We start from the raw sequence: 12,535 nt of genomic DNA, 5'->3' as shown, positions 1-12,535 counted from the left end.
GGGTGGAGGAGGGAAGGGGTAAAAATGAGAAGCTGATACCAAGGGCGCAAGTAGAAAGAAAATGTTTTGAAAATGATGATGGCAACAAATGTACAAATGTGCTTGACACAATGGATGGATTTATGGGTTGTGATACGAGTTGTACGAGCCCCCAATAAAATGATTTTAAAAATAAATAAAATTAAGCATTGAATTCACACAATAAAATGATCATGAAAAATGAAAGGAAAAGAAAGTTGTAAGCCTACTTGTTTTCAGCCGCCAATTTGAATCTTTAAAATGGGTATATAGTATGCCTGCAAAGAAGGTTCTGTAAAGGTAAACCTCACCCAGTGCTTTGAGTGCTTTGGACATTTGCAGACACTGGTGAAGACTGCTTGTGGCAGGAGAAAAACCAACCCTTTTAGCTTTTGTAAACTTTAAGCTACTGTCTTGTGCCTGTCTGAAAAGTTTTGAAAGCCATGAAGAAACTCCTCTCTAGGACTAAACAGTAAAAGGAGCCTGGAGCAGCCTGAATGGCTTGCTAGGAAAGAAATGCAGCAATAAGAACACTGGTTCAGTCTGGTCACTTACATCCTAGAACCTGGTTAACAGAAACTAAAGAAGATGAGAGTGGGTTGGCTGACGCTCAAGGCCTAGCCAAAGGGGGCTGAGGTTGTTTTTTAAAAATTGTGACTGGGCCCATGGTCAAAGGCAAGGCGACCAATGGGCACCCTGGTGGAGCCAAGTGAAGCAGCCCACATGGAATCAACCAAAACCCAACCAGATGAAGAGAAGATTTTTGAGCCTGTGTATTGGTGCATATTGCTGCTGACTTTATGGATGACTGTCCTACTTTGATTTGGCTTATGGATGCAGACGCACAAGGTTCCAATCAGAATGAAGGTTCTTCACATCCAAGAACTTACTTGTCTCCTCAAAGCACTAGATTAATATAAGTAAGCAGTATAAAAATTGGATGCCCAAAATTGGGAGGATAAAGGCATAAGGTACCTGGCTTACAAACTTTCATAGATAAAAATAGACAATATTTTTGTTTGGCTCACTTAGAAAATATTACGTTTAAATAAAGCTGTGATACATTTCAAATTGTAGTATTTTCATTTTATTTTGTTAAAACTATTGTCCTTGTTTGGAAAATTGTATGTGGCTAAAATGTTGTTTAAGCGTGTCATGTTAATCCCACACGGATCCCTTGACGATTCCAGGGACACCTGCAGGCACAGATTCATAGTCATCATTGCTTAAGTTCCGGAAAACCTTACAGACTGTCCAGCACCAACTCGACAAAGTCTTGAGGAAGACAGTACCCCAGCCACCAGCAAGCACCCATTCCAACGCGGTGATTGTGTCCTCATAGTGTCCACTGGACTCACGTCCACTGGACTCATGCCACGTTGATAAAGGCCCTTGACCTTCATGTTCACAACTCATGGACTTGTTGCCTGAGCTCACCACTCGCATTACAAGGCTGCCCTGCCGGACACAGAATGAAAGGTTCATTCACAAAGTTTAATACTGTTATCTCAGTCTAGGTTTTCTGAAAATTGTAATCCAACTATGAAAATGTGTTACAATAGGTCACCAGTGTATTTTAAAGTTTTCCCGGAAACGTGGCTTTCTTGCTCGTTAGGCCTCACCCCCTGCTGGTCTACCTGTCTGTTTAACAACCAGGTGTTGCAGGTGCTGCAGCCACAGCTATCTCTGCCCTCATCACCCAGAGCCAGGGCTTGAAAGACCTTTCTAGTATAAGTAATAAAAATATTAACGGATTAACAGCCACCATTTAAAAATTGTCAGAACAAATGAAGTCCTTAGCCAAAGTAGCTTTTCAGAATAGACAAGCTCTATATTTGTTATTCCTTGAACAAGGTGAACTATTGTATGAGAAACTCTTGCTTTAATAAACATTTATCGAATTGGTCTCGTTGGGTTACAACCTTAGTTACTGGCCTTGCTGGTCCCCTCTGGCTACTGATGCCAAGACTCTTAATTGGACCATGCATTGTGAATGCACTAATAAAGTTTGTCCGAAACCATATAGAAGCTGTTAAGCTTATGATATTGGGAACCCACTATACCAACCTTGGTGCTGAGGAAGTTCCTGATGAATCAATGAGTTGATCCCCTAATAAAAAGAGGAAGGAATGAGGCAGACTAGCAAAAGAAACTCCATTTTTTGTTTGTGTTTGAGTTTCAGTGGCACTTCTTCCCTCTATCACACAACTCCATAGTTCAGTCATATCCCGAAAAGTTGCACAATCACTACCACAATCAATTTTAGGACATTTTCTTGTTCCTTGTACGAATTATCAGTGTAATTTTTTAATTGTGGCCAAAATATACACAACAACACATTCTCCAATTCAACAACTTCTACATGTATAATTCAGGGCCATTGATGATACTCTGTTGTGCAACCATTACTGATAAGGATATATTAGTGTTAGCTTTTTTGAAAAACTCTATTTTTGTTAGCTGTTATGTGACTTGCCCGTTCCTTTCTCCCATCTCAGAAAGTTGACTGCTAGCTGACCTGCCTGTTCTCCCTCCCCTGATGGATTCATTTTAGAATGTATTCCATGTTCCCAGGTTCTGGACACTACAATTAGACTATTCTTCAATATATCGTTTGTTTTGATTACTTTTCAGTGTTGTTCCTTTTGATGTTGTATCTGAATGGTGTAGTTAATCTTGTCATGATAACCAGGATGTTATAGTCAATTTTGGTATTGATTCTTTCATGATAAGGAATGTACCTTGTAATGCATGCTTACCCTTCATGAAGTTACAATTAATCCATTAGTTTTACTTTCTGCTTCTGTTCACGCTTGCTTGAACCCTAGACAAGTGATCAATGATTTTTTTTGGCCTTAAACATAGAGAGAAACGTTCACTCAGGGCTGCGATGAAGGGAAACCTCTTTAATTTCTCGGTAACCCAGCTAACTGAATAAATACTCTTCTAACTTTCAAGACATTATAGTGGCTGTCATATACTTGAACCTACAACATAGGATCTAGATTAATCAGAATTGTCTCGATAGCAGTGAGTGTGTTTGTTGGAGTTGTGGAGAGAGCATTAATCAGGGAAAGAATGATTTGGTTGGGGTAGTGATAGTGGGTCAGTCATGGGAAGTTTCTCTTTAGATATTATCCTTAAATTTTATCGTAACATTGAACAAGAATGATCTGGCTTAGGGTAGAAGGAGGCACAGGAAAACAAAAAACCCAAGCCTGTTGATGTGGTGTTGACGCTAATAGATTCTGTCCTATAGGTCAGAATCCACCACAGCATGATAAATGGAGAAAAGATTGACATTGTCACGTATTTCATCTTGTTTACCTCCACAATCAATGTTCTCAGAAGCAACAGACAAGAGATCAAAATTGCTCCAAAACTCTTTAAAGTGTTGAAAAATCAAGGAAGTTACTTTAAGGACTGAGGTGCCCTGGGCCCAAGCCATGGTTATTTTCCATTTTCTAATATGCATGTGACATTTGGACATTGAATAAAGAAGACTGAAGAAGGAGGTATTTGAATTATGGTGTTTGTGAAGAATATTGAGAGTATCATGGACTGCCAAAAATGACCCCCAAAAAAGCCCGTTTTGGAAGAAATGCAGTCAGAATTCTCCTGAGAGACAAGGATGGCAAGACTATAGTTCACATCCTTTGGACATGTTTTCAGGAGAGAGCACTCCCTGGAGAAGGACATCATGCTTGGTAAAGTCGAGGGGCAGCAAAAAGGGGAAGGTCCTCAACAAGATGGATGGACACAGTGGCTGCAACAATGGGCTCAAACATAAGAACAATTGTGAGGATGGCGCAGGACTGGGCAGTGTTTCGTTCTGCACAAAGAGTAGCTATGTGCTGGAACAGACTCAATAGTACTTAACAACACAACAACAGCAACAACAATGTAGGAAAGAATAGTACTGCTCCCAGGGGTTGCTAAGGCTGTAAATCTTTGCGTAAGGGTCCTGGTCAATCATAGGAATAGTGTGGGACACAACTGCAAACTCAATTGGAAACCAAACCTACTCGGTCCACTGAGGTTGGGGGATTCCCCAAAAGGAATGCCTAGAAATAATCTAAACCTTGAACTGAAACTATCCCATGAAGCCATCACTAAATTAAGAAACAATTTAGTCCAATTAATACAAAAACATTTGCCTTAAATAGAATACTATTTAAAAAAAATATCTATATGATGTAATCTGACAACAGTTAATAAAACACAGATGAGAACTTTAAGAGACAGCCTAAATTATTGGTGATAAATAGAGATAGAGAAAATGGTGATAGAAAGTAAAATTTGTAACCAATGTTATGAAATTGTTCATGTAGAAATGGCTGTGAGTTTCATTGTGTAATTGCCACTAAAAACAAGCAAATAAGCATTCATGTCCTATGTATTCTTCTTGGGAGTTCAAAGATTGCACCTCAGAATCTGAAGTGCCCAGGTGTCCCACTTCCCTGGCCAAGTACTGCAAGCAGGTGAGTATATGACTTCCCATCAATCAGATGCTTCCTCTTAGAACTTGGACTAGAGCTATTCCTTAGAAAAGAGCCAATGGCCAGTGGTCATTCTAGCAAAGGCAGCCTGTGATCAATCAGTCTTAAGAAGTCATAAAGCTCCCTTACTTTTTGCCCAAGCTTGATCCTCCAGGGAATTATGTATTTCTCTAATAGCCTTAAATAAGCTCATTTTCTTTTCTTCCTTCTTTCTTAATTTTTTAAAAAGTAATAGAACCAGTATTTTCCTGTTTTTTTGATCAGGAGCTATCTATTGGATCTGTGATCAAAGGTTCAGTAAGTAGCTGGATACCATCTGTTTGTTTTTTCTGGTCTCTTGTAGTGAAGGAGTATTTGATGTAGGCAATAAAACCTGTGGTCCACATCTTTGATTCTTGGGTCTCCCTCCTCTGCTGTTCCAAATGAATATAAACCAACTGTAGTATCTATGAATGCTTGTTTTCGACTGTTATTCTGTTGAGATTTGCCCACCTATACAGAAATGATCAATTTTATTTGGAGGAAGGGAGAGATTCAATAGTTCTGCTACCAAACTGGTAGGGAATTGAAGACATTGGCATTAAAAATATACAACACTGGGTGGTGGGTGAGCTAATATTAAGAAGGTCTTTAAGGCCTCTCTTCAGAACCTCCCCAAACCAAAGTCAATTTCCAACCTTAGGTTCTTTGATACCCCAGCTGATAATCTAGGACTATGAGGTTAGGAAATGTATTTTATTCATATGTGTTTCTTAGATTTTGAATAGGTCCGATGTAAAGCAATTATTCAATAGTGAGTGTGTAAGGGTCTATAGCTATACCTCTGCAAATAGCTTTTGCTTCCTACTTCTTTCCTCTCCATCTTAGTTTTATTTATTCTTGTTTTCCCATAGTCATTGGCCATCTGTGACACAGCAAATTAAATGCCACTATGTAGCAATTGTCTTACAGATAACACATAATTTTTTTAAAAAATGTATAAAACCATGCTTATTGATATTCAATCTGAAAATCAAACCTCTGAAATCAAATCTCATCTTCAAGGAGAATCAACAATCTTTGCTAAAGTGCTAAATAATTCTTGATACTCTCTTCTATAGCTTTGGCTGGCAGAGATCCAAATAAAAAGAAAATGCTAATATTAAAATATTTATATTTCAAATTCAAGAAAGGAAAAGACAGAGTTCTTCAACCAGTATTTCAAGCAATAAAGAATTAACAATTGAAATTAGTTTGAAGCTTATCCAAATTGATCAATGGTTACGTAGCATGAGTACAAACATTTCTGAAAGCTAGCCAATGAAAAGCAGCTCAGACCAGTGACCATGATCTTAAAATTAATCAAGCAGAAATAGCTACATCCCAGTAACTTAATTGTTACTGATAAAGGATCATTGAATGCCTAAACACACTTTTTTTTTTCTTCAGGAGTTTAGCTTTCTCTGAGTGTGATGGTTTCTTTGATGTCAGAACAAAGGTTTTCTTCATTCAGGCTCTGTGCCTTCCAAGTTCAGGGTCCCTAGCTTCTCAAACCAAACTCACTAACCTCAAGTTGATGATGACTCGTAAAGATCCTACAGGACAGAGTAGAAATTCTCAAGAGAACTTGTCTCAAGGGTTTACAAGACTGTAAATCCTTAAGGGGACAGATAGCTTCATCTTTCTCCTGCAGAGCAGCTCTTGGGTTTGAACAAAAGAGCTTGTGGTTAGCAGTTCAATGTGCAACACACAATCTGTAACTCACATTGATGGTAATGTGCCTATGAAATATTCAAATTTTGGCAAAATATTTTATTTTCTATTTTTAAGATTTAAACCCCTTGACTCTCCAATTACAAGAAGAAAATCACTTGGGAAGTTATAGGCCAGTGGTGTTTTCTCTCATCTCTTTACCCTCATCAGAGACCACTGGCTTTCATAATAGGAAACTCTTCTTTCCACTCCTAAGCTAGCTCTCTGATAAGATGGTGGTAATTGACCACAATACCTATATCTCTGTTGTCAAAGTGTTGGCTGCCTGACTACAATTTGATAGCATTTTAACATGTATTTTTTTTCTTAACACATTGAGGAAATTTATTATGACTAGAACTGCCCCAAAAGAAGTGCATGAGGGAATCAGAAATGGAAGAACATGAGGACCATAAGTCAAAGCCATATGAAGAAAAAAGACCCTTGATAAACATATGTCATGGGAAACTGTAAGAACTAATTCTATGGTATTTTTGTTTGTAGCTCTAATTCTCTCCTATAAATAATTTAAATGGCATATGCATACAAATATTTGGAAATTCATGTTTTAATCCAAATAATGTATAAAGATATAATTTTTGAAAGCAATCAAGAAGTGAGAGTAGTACAGGAAAGGTTGTTTTTTTTTTGCTATGTTTAAGACGTTAAATTGGTTTCAATTTAAACAAAGTTGTTACAAATTTCAATGTAATCCCCATAGCAACCACAAAGCAAATATCTTAAAATATACACAAACGTAAAGGAAAAATGGATAAAAATGGTTGACTATAAGAAATCAACCAAGCACACAGAAGGTAGTACCAGAGAATATATGGGACAAAAGAGGTGCAGTACACACACACACACACACACACACACACACCAGAAAATGGATGACGTTAGTCCTTTCTTAGAGGTAATTACTATAGATGTAAATGGATTAAGCTCTCTGTTTAAATTTCCATTAACTCCAAGAGGCAGAGATTGGCAGAATCAATTTACAAAACCACAACTTATGTACATGCTCTCTACTAGAGGCACACTTCAGATTCAAATTGAAATGATGGAAAAATATTCCATACAAATGAATAACCAGAAAGAAACAAGCAATGGCTTTATTAATATGTAGGAGAAACAAAGACTTTTTTAAAAATTGTATTTATTTATTTAGGTTTTTTTAAAAATAATTTCTTTTTTTTAGTCATTTTATTAGGGACTCATACAACTCTATCACAATCCATACATACATCAATTGTGTAAAGCACATTTGTACAGTAATTGCCCTCGAGAAACAAAGACTTTAAGTAAAAAATCTGTAACAAGAACAAAGAAAATCAATGTAGAATAAGAGGAACAATTCATCAGGAAGATACAACAAATGATGAATATTCACTTAACTTTGTTGTCATTTTGGTGAGCCATTGAATTCATTCTCACTCACAGGGACTCTGTGGAGCAAATATAACTTCCCCAAAGGATGTCGTAGTCTGAAATCTTTATGAGAGGAGATGATAAGGTCTTTTCTTCCATGGAATGGATGATAAGTTCTAACCATATTTCTTTCAATTAACAATGAAACATTTAACCATCGTGCCATTAAAGTTTCTTGAATCTAACATTCCCCAAACTGAATCAAACTCACTGCCATAACGTCAATGCTGATGAAAGCCACACTATAGAGCAGAGTAGAACTGCCCCTGTGGGTTACCAAGACTGTAACATTTTATGGGAGTAGAAAGCCTCATCTTTCTCCCACTGAGTGGTTGGTGGTTTTGAACCGCTGAGCTTACAGTGAGTGGCCCAAGGCATAACACACTATGCCACCAATGCTCCCAGTATCGAACAGTAGAACCAGAATATACAGGAAGCAAACACTGACCCAATTTGAAAGGAGAAAAGAAGATTGGCAATACGAGGGGGAGACTTCAATACACTACTTGCAATACTGAGCAGAGCTAACTTCTAGACAGAAGATTCGTAAGGAAAGACAGGATTTGAACAACACACCAAATCAACTATACCTAATAGATGCAGGTCATCCTCTCCACCCAGCAACAGTACAGTAAACATTTTTACCCAGTGTGAGTGGATCACGCACCAGACAGATCACATGCCCAGAGCAAAACAAGTCTCAATTAATTTTTAAAATTTGAGATCATATATTGGAATTAAATAAGAAATCAATACCCAATTACACAAATGTGTGCAAACTAAACACACGATTAAACTACCAATGAGTCAAAGAAAAAAATAAGAAAATATTTGAAGAAGGATACAAATGAAAGCACAACCTGACAAAACATATGGAGGGCAGCCAAGCCCCCAAACTCATTACCATCTAATTTGATTTGGATTCATAGTGACCCTATAAGATTCAATAGAAGAATCACCCCTGCGGATTTCTGAGATGGCAAAGCTTTATTGGAGTAGAAAGCCTCATCTTTCTCTTGAGAAGCAGCTGGTGATTTTGAACTACTGGCTTTGCGATTAGCAGCCCAACTGTAACATTTATCCCTGTTAAGGCCTGTATGTATGGATTGTGATGAGAATTGTATGAGCCCCTAATAAAATTTTTTTTTTAAGTGCACCCTTGAAACCTGAAAGAGAACTCAGTCCTGGGGCTTAACTTTCAGCTAAACTCTGGAGAGGGATATTAGCTGAGCAATCACCAAGGTGGTGCGCACTCCTTAGATCAGTCAACCAGAAGAGATCTAAAGGACAATGTTGACCAGGGGTAAAGCTAGGCAGACATGAAGAGATAAGAAAAAGGGGTGAATAGAAATGGTAAACACAGAGAGGAAGTGAAGACTCTTGTTAGATTATAGAGAGAGTGATCAATGTCTCTGATCAAAATGTGCATAAATGTTGAAGGCAGAACCAATTTACTTTGTAAACATTCACCCAAATCACAACAAAAAAATTTTTTAAGACTTCAAATGAAGAACCTAATTTTATAACATTTTGTTCACTTCGTCAAGGTGTTTGATTGATCTAAGAAGTTTTCATAACGTTGCCCCTTGTATGTTACCCCGCATTCATTGATATATTTTCAGCATAGGTAAATACATGAATAGAAATAACTTCTCTCAAACTCACATAACTTTGTGGGCATCCCTCCCACACCTGTTCGGCCCGGGTGTCTGTGCATGCATCCACATGTCCAAGTCAATGGGTCGTCAATTGCTTCATATGGATGAAAGTTGGTTACTAAATATGGCAGACCAGAAAAGAATTGATGCCTTTGAATTGCAGCACTGGTGAAGAATATTAAATATACCTTGGGATGTCAGAAGAATTAGCACATCTATTTTGGAAGAGGGACAGCCAGAATAATCCTTAAAGGTGACGATAGTGAGACTTTTCATGTACCTGGGACCTATCATCAAGATGGATCAGTCCATGGAGAAGAGCATCATGCTGGAAGAGTAGAACGTCGGTGTAGAAGAGGAAGACCTCCACAAGAGGGATTGACAGAGTGGTGGGTTTGAATGTAGCAAGGACACAAGAGGATGGCACAAGAGGAGCGTATTTTTCTGTTGTAAGTAGTCTCTCTTGCTCTCTCTTTATGTATATATATATACACACACACACACATATATATGGGGATTTACATATTTTTACACAATATATTTATTTTAATATAAATATTTATATGCACTTTAAATAAATGTTATAGAACTATTTCTGCATCATTGCATGTGGCTGTATGAGTCTGAAGAAGGACTTATGGACTAGTATCAGACTTGTGGACTCGAGTTGGCCTGGGTTAGGACACTTTCTTCGTATACAATTACTTCTTGATATAGATCTTTCTTTTATATGAGAGTCACTGGATTTGTTTCTCTAGTCCATCTGGCTCAACACCAGATACTGTACATTATCTTTGAGCTCATGTAAACCTCAAAATAGCTCTATGAGGAAGTTTCTATGCCATAGATTATAAAGATAGAGGAAACTTGAAAAATGTACTCCAATATTTATTGCTCAGACCAGGAATATAACACACCTGCACAGGGATATTAGACCATATGCATGTTTTGATAAAAGCGAGTTACTCAAAACCAGGACTAGGAAAGGGATCATGGGCCAAGAGGACCAGGTATAAATGGCACCCACTGTTCCTTCTCTCTTAGGTTATCTCTGATCCCAAGAGCAGGCGTTGGTTGGCCCGTGTTCTACCATCAGGGTCAGTATTTTAACACAGATGAGGATGATTAATACTCTTATCCGAGCCTTTTAAAAGTGAAAAATATCTTATTTAATTTAATATGTGTTTAGAATGAATTGAGCAAGAATTCAAAGAGTGACATATAAATGGAGATGATGTCTCATACAAGGATTTCCCAGATGGCGTAAATGGTTAAATGCTCAATGTTGGTCAAAAGATTAGAAGCTCAAGCCCACCTGAGATCCGAGATGGCCCAGAACCCAAATCTAGCATCTGATTCTGAAAGGTCACAATCTTGAAAAGTCTTCAGAGCACGGTTCTACTCTGACACTTGGGTCTCTGTCAGTTGGAATCTGCTCGATAATAACTAATAACAACAACACACCCCATGTGATTTAAGATGTAATTTGCTTGAATTATTATGGAATTTTTAAAAAAATAGTATTTTGGGGTCTGAGATTTGGTTACATCCTAATTTTTTCGTACAAGCTCCATGACTCATGGGAAGGCTAAACTCTTATGAGCCTCAGCACTCTCATCTGCACAATGGGGTAATGGAGGAACCTTATAAGAATAAGGTCATGATCAAGTGAAATAAAACATGCATTTACTAGCATATAGGAAGTGCTACAAATACGCAAATAAGGGAAAAGACAGATTGCGCAAACATTCCATTAGCACATGCCAATTGGAAAACCAAGAGTGAGGAAAATCTGACGAGTCACACTTCTTTTTTATTCTTTTCCCAAGTTTATTTCCTTCAAGTTCCTTTTTTATTCATTTCCTGAGTTTATTTATTCATTTCCTAAGTTTATTTCCTTATTCATTTCCTAAGTTTATTGAGGTATTTTGTTACATATTTTATAGTTATTGCAACTGCTGGTTTTCCTCAGCTTTGAAAAAAAATTAAGATAATGACAAGATACATTTTCTTAGTTTTTGGTGTTGCATTGGGAAATTTTGCTACAATAGACCTTTTGTAAAAAGCTAAAAAGCAAAGATATTATTTTGATGAGTAATCTGTGCCTGACCTAAGCCCTGGTATTTTTAGGCACCTCATATGCACCCAAAGGCCAGATAACGTAAAAGGATGATCGAAGACCGGGTGCGTCTGAATTGTGTTGGCAAGGAATGTACGAGTCAGGGATCTTCTGATCTTTGGTATTTGAACAGAAATAGTTTTAACTGGCAAACTTTGGTCAATTTTTACCAACGGTGTCCTGTTGACCATGTGGGCCATCATCTTCTCTTAATAATTATTATCTAGAGTTCAGAGGACAAAGTTAGGCAAAGCGTTTTCCATGCTCTGTTTACTTTGTGTTCCCTAGAGAAATGTGGTTTGGGTCAACTTCTGATTTTAGCTGTTCCTGGGATGGTGGGCACCAAGGACACAGAAGCTGAAATATCTATAAAGATTCAAGGTCTCTGGGTTCAGTATTTGAAGTTCAAACTCTCTTAAGTGCACCCATGCAGCCAGGAAGCCTGGCACATAGGGGTGAAATTGCTGAGATTTCTTCAATAGTTCATTTTACATCTGGCCTCAGTCAGAGTTGATTGATTAAAGGGATATGAGCCAAGCTGTTGACTCTTTGAGTACTTTTCTCAGAAATGGAAACGAGACCAAATAATAGAGCCTGCTGGTTCAGAATCGCATGCGCACTCCCAGCCAATCAGTGCATGCTGTTGTTCAGAGCCTGATATCGCTGTGATGTAGACTGTCAGGTCCAAATGGTTTCCAGCTTTAGGGGGTGTCTTTTTTCTTCCAAGCTCTACAGAGATAAGTTCTATATTTAGGCTATTTCTTTTAATCCTAACTTAGTTGTATGAAATAATACTATCATTCTTTCAAATGACAGATAAGGAATTTATACTTCAGTCCATTTGTAGTGTTCATTAAGCCTTAGCATCTGTCTAATGTCTGAGCCTAAAGGCTAGGAGTTCTAGCCTGGGAGCCATACTGAGTGCAAGTTCTATATCAGCCACTTACTGGTTAGGTGACCTTGGACAAGGATCATATAGACATACCTGGTATAGTTTTCCCTTCTGGAATAACTGCCTACCTCTCAAGGTTGTTGTGAGTGATGAGTTAAGATGTAGCACTTATATTATAGCTTGGAAT

The sequence above is a fragment of the Echinops telfairi genome, unplaced genomic scaffold (assembly GCF_000313985.2).
Source record: "Echinops telfairi isolate 266 unplaced genomic scaffold, ASM31398v2 ScPeMD7_7416;HRSCAF=8454, whole genome shotgun sequence".
NCBI lineage: Eukaryota > Metazoa > Chordata > Mammalia > Afrosoricida > Tenrecidae > Echinops > Echinops telfairi.
This window is presented reverse-complemented; position numbering follows the sequence as displayed.